The sequence below is a fragment of the Schistocerca americana genome, chromosome 2 (assembly GCF_021461395.2).
Source record: "Schistocerca americana isolate TAMUIC-IGC-003095 chromosome 2, iqSchAmer2.1, whole genome shotgun sequence".
Lineage (NCBI taxonomy): Eukaryota > Metazoa > Arthropoda > Insecta > Orthoptera > Acrididae > Schistocerca > Schistocerca americana.
In genome coordinates this window covers 955,734,126-955,747,017 of record NC_060120.1, presented here as the reverse complement: position 1 = coordinate 955,747,017, position 12,892 = coordinate 955,734,126, and positions in this window count along the sequence as shown.

Sequence of the window (12,892 nt, the reverse complement as noted above, 5' to 3'; positions counted from 1 at the left end):
GCATTACGCACTACGAAGCACCCTTTTCCAAGAAACATCAGTACGTAGCACACTTCACCAGTGTCAGTAGGTATGGATCACCCTCCGCCTTGCAATTGGTAGCAAACGACTTTTGCCGCCCAACATTTCTATGAACTTCACAGCAAACATAAACATAGCCAAAGCCTTGCAGACAAACATAAATTACGCGAAGCGAAATGTAGTGTGAGGAGGGCTATGCGAGAGGCGTTCAATGAATTTGAAAGTAAGGTTCTATGTACTGACTTGGCAGAAAATCCTAAGAAATTTTGGTCTTACGTCAAAGCGGTAGGTGGATCAAAACAAAATGTCCAGACACTGTGACCAAAATGGTACTGAAGCAGAGGATGACAGACTAAAGGCCGAAATACTAAATGTCTTGTTCCAAAGCTGTTTCACAGAGGAAGACTGCACTGTAGTTCCTTCTCTAGATTGTCGCACAGATGACAAAATGGTAGATATCGAAATAGACGACAGGTACCGTAGGTCTCTAGAAGAGCATAGCGTTCCAAAGGATTGGAAAAGGGCACAGGTCATCCCCGTTTTCAAGAAGGGACGTCGAACAGATGTGCAGAACTATGGACCTATATCTCTAACGTCGATCAATTGTAGAATTTTGGAACACGTATTATGTTCGAGTATAATGACTTTTCTGGAGACTAGAAATCTACTCTGTAGGAATCAGCATGGGTTTCGAAAAAGACGGTCGTGTGAAACCCAGCTCGCGCTATTCGTTCACAAGACTCAGGGCCATAGACACGGGTTCACAGGTAGATGCCGTGTTTCTTGACTTCCGCAAGGCGTTCGATACAGTTCCCCACAGTCGTTTAATGAACAAAGTAAGAGCATATGGACTATCAGACCAGTTGTGTGATTGGATTGAAGAGTTCCTAGATAACAGAACGCAGCATGTCATTCTCAATGGAGAGAAGTCTTCCGAAGTATGAGTGATTTCAGGTGTGCCGCAGGGGAGTGTCGTAGGACCGTTGCTGTTCACAATATACATAAATGACCTTGTGGATGATATCGGAAGTTCACTGTGGCTTTTTGCGGATGATGCTGTGGTATATCGAGAGGTTGTAACAATGGAAAATTGTACTGAAATGCAGGAGCATCTGCAGCGAATTGACGCATGGTGCAGGGTATGGGAATTGAGTCTCAATGTAGACAAGTGTAATGTGCTGCGAATACATAGAAAGAAAGATCCTTTATCATTTAGCTACAATATAGCAGGTCGGCAACTGGAAGCAATTAATGCCATAAATTATCTGGGAGAACGCATTAGCAGTGATTTAAAATGGAATGATCATATAAAGTTGATCGTCGGTAAATCAGATGCCAGACTGAGATTCATTGGTAGAATCCTAAGGAAATGCAATCCGAAAACAAAGGAAGTAGGTTACAGTACGCTGGTTCGCCCGCTGCTTGAATACTGATCAGCAGTGTGGGATCCGTACCAGATAGGTTTGATAGAAGAGATAGAGAAGATCCAACGGAGAGCAGCGCGCTTCGTTACAGGATCATTTAGTAATCGCGAAAGCGTTACAGAGATGAAAGATAAACTCCAGTGGAAGACTCTGCAGGAGAGACGTTCAGTAGCTCGGTACGGGCTTTTGTTGAATTTTCGTGAACATACCTTCACCGAAGAGTCAAGCAGTATATTGCTCCCTCCTACGTATATCTCGCGAAGAGACCATGAGGATAATATCAGAGAGATTTGAGCCCACACAGAGGCATACCGACAATCCTTCTTTCCACGAACAATACGAGACTGGAATAGAAGGGAGAACCGATAGAGTTACTCAAGGTACCCTCCGCCACACACCGTCAGGTGGCTTGCGGAGTATGGATGTAGATGTAGAGATGTAGAAGCATCCTCTACCATGCAGTACTGTTACGAAGCACCCTCTGCCACATAACATCAATACGGAGCACGTTCTGCCAAGCAAAGTCGGTAAGGAGCAACTTCCGCCTTGCAAATGATAGTAAGCCACTTCTACCTTGCAACGTTGATGCTAAGCACTCAGCATCACAACGTTGATACGGAGTACCTGCTGCCACTCAACATTGCATGTAGCACGTCTGCCAACCACACTGCTATGAAAGGACCCTCTATCACAAAACATCATTATGAAGCACCCTCTGCTAATAAAATTGGTAAGACGCACACTGCTCCATACATCACTATTCCGAAGCACGCTTTGCAATGTAACGTCACTAACGTCACTAGAAAGCCGCCTCTGCAATGGAATATTGGCATGAAACAGCTTTTGTCACGTAACATTAGTTCGAAGCACCTTCTGCCAATTAACAGTGGTAGAAAGCATACCTTTACCACAGAACATCGGTACGCAGCACCCTGTAACACGCAACGTTGGTACAAAACATACTCTGTCACGTAACAACGATACGAAGCGCCCTCTATCAATCAACACTGGTACAAAACAATCTTTGCCATATGACATCCGTACGAAGCACGCTCTGCCACGCAAAACTGATAAGAACCACTAACGGTTCTCTTTTCATATTCTATATTGGTTTTATGCTTTTTTATATTGCGTAAGGTAAGACGTTAGCATTAATTATTTTCTTTACATAGGTGCTATCGTTAGAATCAGATTATCTTATAGGAGGCCAAAATAAATGTTTGTTTTCAATTTAAATGAGCGCCAGGCTCCCTACGAGATTATCATAACTGGTTTTCATCTAAATACAGTCGAGGCGAAAGTTCACAGATCTACGACAAATGGTATCTCTGAGTGTATTTGAACTCTCGCAAAATTAACTCATGGGACCATTCAGATTTAAATTAGTGTTTTAAAATGATTTTATCACTTCTGTTCTTGAGGAAAGCTGTAAGAAAAGTTAATATTAAGTCCGCCGATTAATAGCGGCCAGTTGTTGCCAATCAGCGATCACTGCTTTCGTCTTCTTGATAGCTGAAAAATACTAATTATGCTCTCTCTTCAAATAAAACATTGCGATTAGTGGCTGGCATGTTCTTGAAATAATACAATGAACTCACTTTTGCGCATGTATTTCCATCAATAAACTGATACACAACTTTTTTATCGTCTAGTCGAAAGAACAAAAAGCATTCTGCTAGCGTTCAACGCTGCACACACAATATCCATCTAACAACAGTAACATGAGAATCAGAAACAGCAGAAGAGCGAGTAATAACTTATCTTTTCCATCTTCTATAGTTATACAAAGACATAAATGTTTTATTTCACCCTATTCTTTACTGGGATATTGTTTATCATCATTATTGTCTTTCCCTAACGTAATATCGACGTTATATTTTTTGTATTTTTTTTTTTTTTACTATTGACTTTCAGTTTGTTCTGTTTGGTCTTATTCAATATTTTTATACATACTTCACACGCATTATTCAAAACATTGCAAAAGGGATACTACACACCCTCTGTCATTCAACACTGGTACAAAAAAATCTTTGCCATATGACATCCGTACGAAGCACGCTCTTCCACGCAAAACTGGTAAGAACCACCCTCTGCTAAGCAATATCAGTAAAAAGCACTCTCTGCCATGTCAGACTGCTACGGAGAACCGTCTTTCACGCAACATGGGTATGAAGCAGCCTTTACCATGTGAAGTATAACAAGGCACCCTCTGCCACTTAACACTGGTACACGCCTGAAGGGAAAACCAGACCACACAAGTAACCGAGATTCCAAGTAACTCTGCCATTCACTGCTAGAGCGCAATTCCATCGTTTTGAAAGTGGTGGGGGACTTTGATTCATCCTATTTCAGCCAATTTGCACTGTGACCAAATTAAAACTGTCCCAGAAAATACTTCCGCACCAGGTGCAGATGATGTAACTTGGGTTCCCTATCTTAAGGTGCATCAAATGTTTTCTGGTGCAGTTTTCTTTTGACAGTCCTGTATATACATTGTACGTCCAAAAAGTTTTATGTCTGATTTTATTCCCGGCATGTAAGTGACGTCAGTGCCATAACTACTTAAAGAACTTGAACAAACAACTGTAAACAACAGATATACATTCATCCAGACAATTGTTACCAGGCGGTATTAAGTAGTGAACACGCAAACGTAATATATCAGCATTGTTAAGTTACAAATCGCAGTGGAGCAACATCACTACATCAAGAATTCAAAGCGTTATCCAGAATGTGTGAGCAAAGTTTGCCCCACACTTCTAGATTCCCACACAAAAACAACGACGCGTGGAGCCCTGTCGCGACTCGATGGAATGCAAAACGCGGAGAATTCTTTTCTGCAAAAAATCGTAACGGGCAATACTAAAGTGCCACAAAATACAAAGTGAAGAAATTTACATAAAGAGAGAAACGCTTTAACAACATAACCAACATTCAAGCCAACGCAACGCGCCAGTAGAGAAACATCCCAAAAGAAGGAATTTTCTGTCGGTTTCACATGGTTGTATGAGCGTTCTGTGCGTTCTACTCAAGTACAGAGAGACTGTAGAACACATGAAGCATTTAATCCAGCTTCTTAACTTTTTTGTTTTTATTACTCTGGTCTTGAAACATTTTGGATTTGCATATTGGTCGGTATCCAGAGGTATGTGGTCCCACATGTGAACGCATAGGTCACATAACTGAGGTATATTATAGGGTGTTCCATAGAGATCAGATCAGGTAAATTTCGTAGCCAAGACATCAATGTCAGTTTACCATCGCGCTCCTCAAACCACTGTAGAACGATTCTGGCCTTATAATATGGACAGGTCCTTTGCTGGTAGATTCTTTCGCGGTCAGGGAAGAAATGAAGTGAGAAGAGATGCAGATGGTCTGCAATAATGTTCACGTACTCCACAACTGTTGCAGTGGTTTCGATTACTACCACAAGTCCCATGGAAGCGTAGGTGAAAGTCTGTCATAGTATACTGCTGACCACACCGACTTGTGTCTAGCGCAGTTCTTGTTTCGATGAGCCATTCACCTGGATAACGACCTGTGTCGACATCTACAGTTACTTATGTATAGACAATCCGCGTACCTCCCTCGACAACTGGTCATATCCATCCCTATTCCATTCGCTAATAGAGCGAAGAAAAAACGACTGTTTATATGCCTCCGTATGAGCCCTAATTTATAGTATCTTATCTTCATGGTACTTGCACGCATTGTACACTACTGTCCATTAAAATTGCTACACCACGAAGATGACGTGCTACAGACGCGAAATTTAACCAACAGGAAGAAGATACTGTGATATGCAAATGATTAGCTTTTCAGAACATTCACGCAATGTTGGTGCGGGTGGCGACACCTACAACGTGCTGACATGAGAACAGTTTCCAACCGATTTCTCATACACAACAGCAGTTGACCGGCGTTGCCTGGTGAAACGTTGTTGTGATGTCTCGTGTAAGGAGGAGAAATGAGTACCATCACGTTTCCGACTTTGATAAAGGTCGGATTGCAGCCTGTCGCGATTGCGGTTTATCGTATCGCGACATTGCTGCTCACGTTGGTCGAGATCCAATGACTGTTAACAGAATATGGAATCGGTGAGTTCAGGAGGGTAATACGGAACGCCGTGCTGGATCCCAATGGCCTCGTATCACTCACTTGCAGTCGAGATGACAGGCATCTTATGCGGGTGGCTGTAACGGATCGTGCAGCCACGTCTCGATCCCTGAGTCAACAAATGGGGACGTATGCAATACAACAACCATTTGAACGAACAGTTCAACGACGTTTGCAGCAGCATGGACTATCAGCTTGGAGACCATTGGCTGCGGTTACCCTTGACGCTGCATCACATACAGGAGCGGCTGAGTACACGAATGGCAAAACGTCATTTTTTCTGGTGAATCCAGGTTCTGTTTACAGCATTAAGATCTTCGCATCCGTATTTGGCGACGTCGCGGGGAACGCACTTTGGAAGCGTGTATTCTTCATCGCCATACTGGCGTATCACTCAGTTTGATGGTATGGGGTGCCATTGGTTACACGTCTCGGTCACCTCTTGTTGGCATTGACGGCACTTTGAACAGTGGACGTTACATTTAATATGTGTTACGACCCGTGGCTCTACCCTTCATTCGATCCCTGCGAAACCCTACATTTCAGCGGGATAATGCACGACCGCATGTTGCAGGTCCTGTGCGGGCCTTTCTTGATACAGAAAATGTTCGACTGCTGTCCTGGCCAGCACATTCTCCAGATCTCTCACCCATTGAAAACGTCTGTTCAATGGTGGCCGAGCAGCTGGCTCGTCACAATACGCCAGTCACTACTCTTGATGAACAGTGGTATCGTGTTGAAGCCACATGAGCAGCTGTACCTGTACACTCCATCCAAGCTCTGTTTGACTCAATGCCCAGGCGAATCAAGGCCGTTATTACGGCCAGAGGTGGTTGTTCTGGGTACTGTTTTCTCAGGATCCATGCACCCAAATTCCGTGAAAACGTAATCACATGTCAGTTCTAGTATAATATATTTGTCCAATGAATACCCGTTTATCATGTGCATTTCTTCTTGGTGTAGCAATTTTAATGGCCGGTAGTGTATGTTGGCGTCACTAGAGTCGTTCGGCAGTCAGCCTCAGATGCCGGTTCTCCAAATTTTCTCAGTAGTGTTTCATCGAAAAGAACGCCCCTTCACTCCAGAGATTCCCATTTGAGTTACCCAAGCATCTCCGGAATACTTGTGTGTTGTTCAAACCTACCGATAACAAATCTAACAACCCACCTCTGAATTGCTTCGATGTCTTCATTTAATGCGACCTGGTACGGATGCCACACACTCGAGCAGTACTCACACTTTCCTAAAATTCTCTCAATAGAACGAAGTCGACCATTCGCCTTCCATACCAGCGTTCTCACGTGCTCATTCCATTTCGTATCCCCTTGCAAGTTGCTCGCAGATAAGATCGTTCAGTTTTTGACAGGCCGTCCATTGGGCCCTCTTACACTAAATCTGTCCGCCCCCGGTAGCTGAGTGGTCAGCGTGACGGAATGTCAATCCTAAGTGCCCGGGTTCGATTCCAGGCTGGCGCGGAGATTTTCTCCTCTCAGGGACTGGGTGCTGTGTTGTCCTAATCATCATCATTTCGTCGGCCGGAGTGGCCGAGTGGTTCTAGGCGCTACAGTCTGGAACCACGCTACCGCTACGGTCGCAGGTTCGAATCCTGCCTCGAGCATGGATGTGTGTGATGTCCTTAGGCTAGTTAGGTTTAAGTAGTTCCAACTTATAGGGGACTGATGACCTCAGAAGTTAAGTCCCATAGAGCTCAGAGCCATTTGAACCATCAGCACATCATCCCCATCGACGCACAAGTCGCCGAAGTGGCGTCAAATCGAAAGACTTGCACCAGGCGAACGGTCTACCGGGCGGGAGGCTCTAGTCACACAACATTATTATATACCACTAAATCTGAGGGGGGGGGGAGTGGGGGAGGGTGCGCGATGTGGAGTTTCCCTTGTTAGCCACACAACGCGGCAGCGATGAATCAGCTCGAAACGATCACCACAGCTCAGTTGGCACCTAGCATTTTTCTTGATGTCTTTCGGGGTCTAGTGGAAAGTGTCGCCAGACAGTAGGGAACACTCGGCTAGTATCGATCAGTGAATGGAACGTCCCGGAGGATAGCTGAATGGCTGCCTCAAAAGATTAACGATCTGTGTGCCGCGCCGCCAGTTAGCTGTCTGACGGCCGGCCATCGACGTCAGACACGCGGAAGAGGAGGGACGGCGCAGAGCGTGGACAGAGCTGGGCCGATGAGGAATCGATAGGGTGGCGCCGCGTCTAGAGCGCGGGATGTCCTGCTCGCCGCTGCGATCGTAAACCGGCGCCCGCCGACACTAAACCTAAAGACAGAAAGCGCCAGGCGGGGCAGCGCGGCGCCCCGAGGCCCGCGATGCGGCCACGCCCACACGTGCAGCGGCTAAATTGGAGAGGCAGTCTTCTGGCGTTGAACGATAGTAGCTGTTATCATGCGAGTCGGCAACCGCTACGTTACGGGGGAGCCAAATGTTGCGTCCTCGTTGTTTGTGGTAAATGGGTGGAAGGTGGCCGAAGGGCTCTGTCGCCGTAGTGATTCGAACAGCCAAGTAAAAGATCAGTTGACGTAAGTTGATTCCGTATTTCTAGATTTCCGGAAAGCTTTTGACACCGTTCCTCACAAGCGACTTCTAATCAAGCTGCGGACCTATGGGGTATCGTCTCAGTTGTGCGACTGGATTCGTGATTTCCTGTCAGGAAGGTCGCAGTTCGTAGTAATAGACGGCAAATCATCGAGTGAAACTGAAGTGATATCAGGTGTTCCCCAGGGAAGCGTCCTGGGACCTCTGCTGTTCCTGATCTATATAAATGACTTGGGTGACAATCTGAGCAGTTCTCTTAGGTTGTTCGCAGATGATGCTGTAATTTACCGTCTAGTAAGGTCATCCGAAGACCAGTATCAGTTGCAAAGCGATTTAGAAAAGATTGCTGTATCGTGCGGCAGGTGGCAGTTGACGCTAAATAACGAAAAGTGTGAGGTGATCCACATGAGTTCCAAAAGAAATCCGTTGGAATTCGATTACTCGATAAATAGTACAATTCTCAAGGCTGTCAATTCAACTAAGTACCTGGGTGTTAAAATTAGGAACAACTTCAGTTGAAAGACCACATAGATAATATTGTGGGGAAGGCGAGCCAAAGGTTGCGTTTCATTGGCAGGACACTTAGAAGATGCAACAAGTCCACTAAAGAGACAGATGACACTACACTCGTTCGTCCTCTGTTAGAATACTGCTGCGTGATGTGGGATCCTTACCAGGTGGGATTGACGGAGGACAACGAAAGGGTGCAAAAAAGGGCAGCTCGTTTTGTATTATCACGTAATAGGGGAGAGAGTGTGGCAGATATGATACGCGAGTTGGGATGGAAGTCATTAAAGCAAAGACGTTTTTCGTCGCGGCGGGATCTATTTACGAAATTTCAGTCACCAACTTTCTCTTCCGAATGCGAGAATATTTTGTTGAGCCCAACCTACATAGGTAGGAATGATCATCAAAAAAAAAAAAAAAAAAAGAGAAATCAGAGCTCGAACAGAAAGGTTTAGGTGTTCGTTTCTCCCGCGCGCTGTTCGGGAGTGGAATGGTAGAGAGATAGTATGATTGTGGTTCGATGAACCCTCTGCCAAGCAGTTAAATTTGATTTGCAGAGTAATTATGTAGATGTAGATGTAGATGTGCACTTTAAATAAATACCGGATGCTCAAAAAGTCAGTAAAAATTTGAAAACTTAATAAAACACGGAATAATGTAGATAGACCACACATGCTTGGAATGACATGGGGTTTTATTACAACAAAAAAAACAAAGTTCACAAAATGTCAGACAGATGGCGCTGGACAGCAAAACGTCAGTGACGGCGCATGACAATCATGTATAAAAGGAGCTGTAATGAGAGAGAGAATCAGATGCGCAAGCAGTCGGAGCATGTTGACGTTACCTGAAAAGGCACTTTTAGTGAAGCTGTATTATCAGAGTGGGGAATGTGCTAGTTCAGCGTTACGATCCTATTGCCATAGGAAGGGGATTCGAACGGGTAAAGGTCCGTTGACAAATGCAGCTGTGGCCAGAATGATTTCGAAGTTCGAAGCCACGGGTTGTTTAGACGAAGGACCCCGTAGTGGCCGACCGAGCACAAGGCGTAATGCTGCTGAGACAGTTCACGAAGAAATAGAGACTGTAGCGGGTTCGTCTATGCACGGAGAAGTCAGCGCTCGTGCAGTCGCACGTCGCACCGGCATTCCATATACAACTTAGGCGTACCCTCCGATGCTATCCGTACAAACTCCATCGGCATCAGGAAATGTTACCTTGCGATTCAGTGAAGCGGAGGGCATTTGCGGTGTGGGCGTTTCAGAAGATGGCGGAAGATGACGATTGGTTGTGTAACGTGTTGTGGACCAACGAAGCTCATTTCACGCTCCGAGGGTCTGTCAACGCCCCCAATTGCAGAATTTGGGCTACCGAAAATCTGAGAACTGTCGTGGAAACTCCATTGCAGGACGAGAAAGTCACGGGATGGGTTGGATTTACATCTACCGTTATCGGGCCTTTTTTCTTCGAGGAAATGCGTGATTCTGGTTTTGTAACTGCTACCGTGACGGGTGAGAGGTACGCCGATATGATACAGAATCGCATCATCCCCAGCCTGGCTGAAAAACACCTACTGGAACGTACGATGTTTATGCAGGATGGCGCTCCACCCCGTATTGCTAGGCGCGTGAAAGATCTCTTGAGCGCGTCGTTTGGTGATGATCGTGTGCTCAGCCGCCACTTTCGTCATGCTTGGCCTCCCAGGTCCCTAGACCTCAGTCCGTGCGATTATTGGCTCTGGAGTTACCTGAAGTCGCAAGTGCATCGTGATCTACCGACATCTCTAGGGATGCTGAAAGACAACATCCGACGCCAATGCCTCACCATAACTCCGGACATGCTTTACAGTGCTGTTCACAACATTATTCCTCGACTACAGCTATTGTTGAGGAATGATGGTGGACATATTGAGCATTTCCTGTAAAGAACATCATCTTTGCTTTGTCTTGCTTTATTATGCTAATTATTGCTATTCTGATCAGATGAAGCGCCATCTGTCGGACATTTTTTGAACTTTTGTGTCTTTTTGGTTCTAATAAAACCCCATGTCATTCCAAGCATGTGTGTCAATTTGTACCTCTCTATCTACATTATTCCGTGATTTATTCAGTTTTCTAATTTATACTGACTTTTTGATCACCCGGTACACTGACGGAAAAATTGCAACACCAAAAAATAATTAGAATACCGAAATTTAGGGACTACATTTGTCTAGGTAACATATTTAAGTGATTAACACAATAAGATCACAGATTAATGCAAGTGCGGTGTAAGACATTCTAAATGTGTAAGCGCCAGACTGTTGAATGCAAGCATGCAAAACGTGCATGAATTGTGTTGTACAGGTGTTGGATGTCAGTTTGTGGGATGGAGTTCAGTGCCTGTTGCATTTGGTAGGTCAATACAGGGGCAGATTAATGCTATTTCTGGATAATACTGGAGCTGTCGTCCAATGATGTACCATATGTGCTCAATCGGTCACAGATCTGTTGCTCCTACCAGGCTTACCAACTGTTTCCTCCTGCGTAACGAACCACCCCCCACAATGTGGTTGTGAAGACTGACGGTATCCCACAAATTGATGGAATGTCCGCTTCTTTTGATCCTTCGTGCTAAGTATAGTCTTTCCGATTCCTTACTTTTAATATTAGCAGACGATTCGCGGATGGTGTAACCTCCCCACAACATAAAATAAATATTATGGATAATGATTCTGATTTAGTGTAACCTCAAAACAAAATTCTTTCGCAGTGTAACCTCCCCACAAAATTCATTTACATTTATAATCTCCCTACAAAATTCTTTTCACATTAACCTCCACACAAAATTCGTTTACATTTAATCTACCCACAAAATTCTTTCTGATTTAGCGTACCCTCACAACAGAAAAATTCTTAAACCTCTCAACAGTAAAAATTATAATTATGTCGTTCACATTCAGTGTAACGTCCCAATAAAAAAAAATTCAGTAACCTGGTAATAAAACAATGTAACTAACCTCTCAATAAAACTGTCGCTCACTTATGACTTTTCAATAATTCACTGTGAATTTAACCTGGTAAGTTTTGGGCGACAGCAGTACTGCGTCATGGCCCTGAAAGATCATTCTGAATAAAAAAAGGAAAAATTCTTACCTCAATGAAGTCGCCGGATATATCTGCTCTTACAATAAATTTTTCCGGCACAGCTCTGTGCAATGCTGGCCGACCTATCTGTCATTTATGAAAGGGAGCAACTGATTTTTCTATTGCAATAATCGGGATGATCATGGATGGGAGAAATTAGTAAATTCTTCAAATTGAAATGAATGGCTGTTAAAAGTTACTTTTTATGAGGAAGACTATTATTACAAGAGTTTTAAAACATTTACATGCAACTTGAGATAACATTACTACATATGTGCGAGGCTGCTTTTTACCTTATACAATAATACTCAGGCTCCGGCATCGCTGCACCGTGACCGGGCCAGCCAACACGATACACCAGACCAGACCAGAGCAGTCTCCAGACTAGCAACAACTTACTGCTACAGCTACACAGTTCCTACTGCAGTCAACACTGCTCTCTGGTCAGAGATTCTCTTATACCTTGCCTATTGCAGGCAGCGCATGAGCAATACATCGAAATTACATGTGCTCAGACCTCTTACAATGGTTGGTCCTCAGTTTCCACGTTGAAAGTGGCTTTTATTTCCAGACATAAGGTTTTGCTTTACTCCTTGGTCCGAGCACGGGGCTCACAACTCGAACCACACGCCACTGTTAAGCACTGATAAAGGACTGGGTGCCTTACTTCGATTGCACATAATTCATTAAGGACAATCCAACACATTTATTTCAAATAACATAAATGAAGCTACATTTGAATCTGTCTGACATTAAACAGGGATAAAAAAACAATTTCAATATCAGCTGATTTAGTGCATGAAGCGTGAGGTAAGCCAATAACCAGATAAACTAAACAATTCACCGTAATTCAAAAGAAAGAGAAAAACAAAATTGAATCACTACATCCCACTGACAAATATCCAAGAAACCTTACAACACCACTCAAAAGAATACACCGAAGTGGGGATCAGTCACTCACCTGACAGAACACTTCAAAATGAGTTCAATAACACAGCTGCGTGCCCCCAAAAACAGCAAGACATCAAATACACTTCATTTGACGAATAACAAATACTCATTAACATTACGCCACTCCTGTTTGAACTCCAGTGTTCCAAAGAAACAGGCGCTTATTCTGAAAGAACAATTTTTTTTA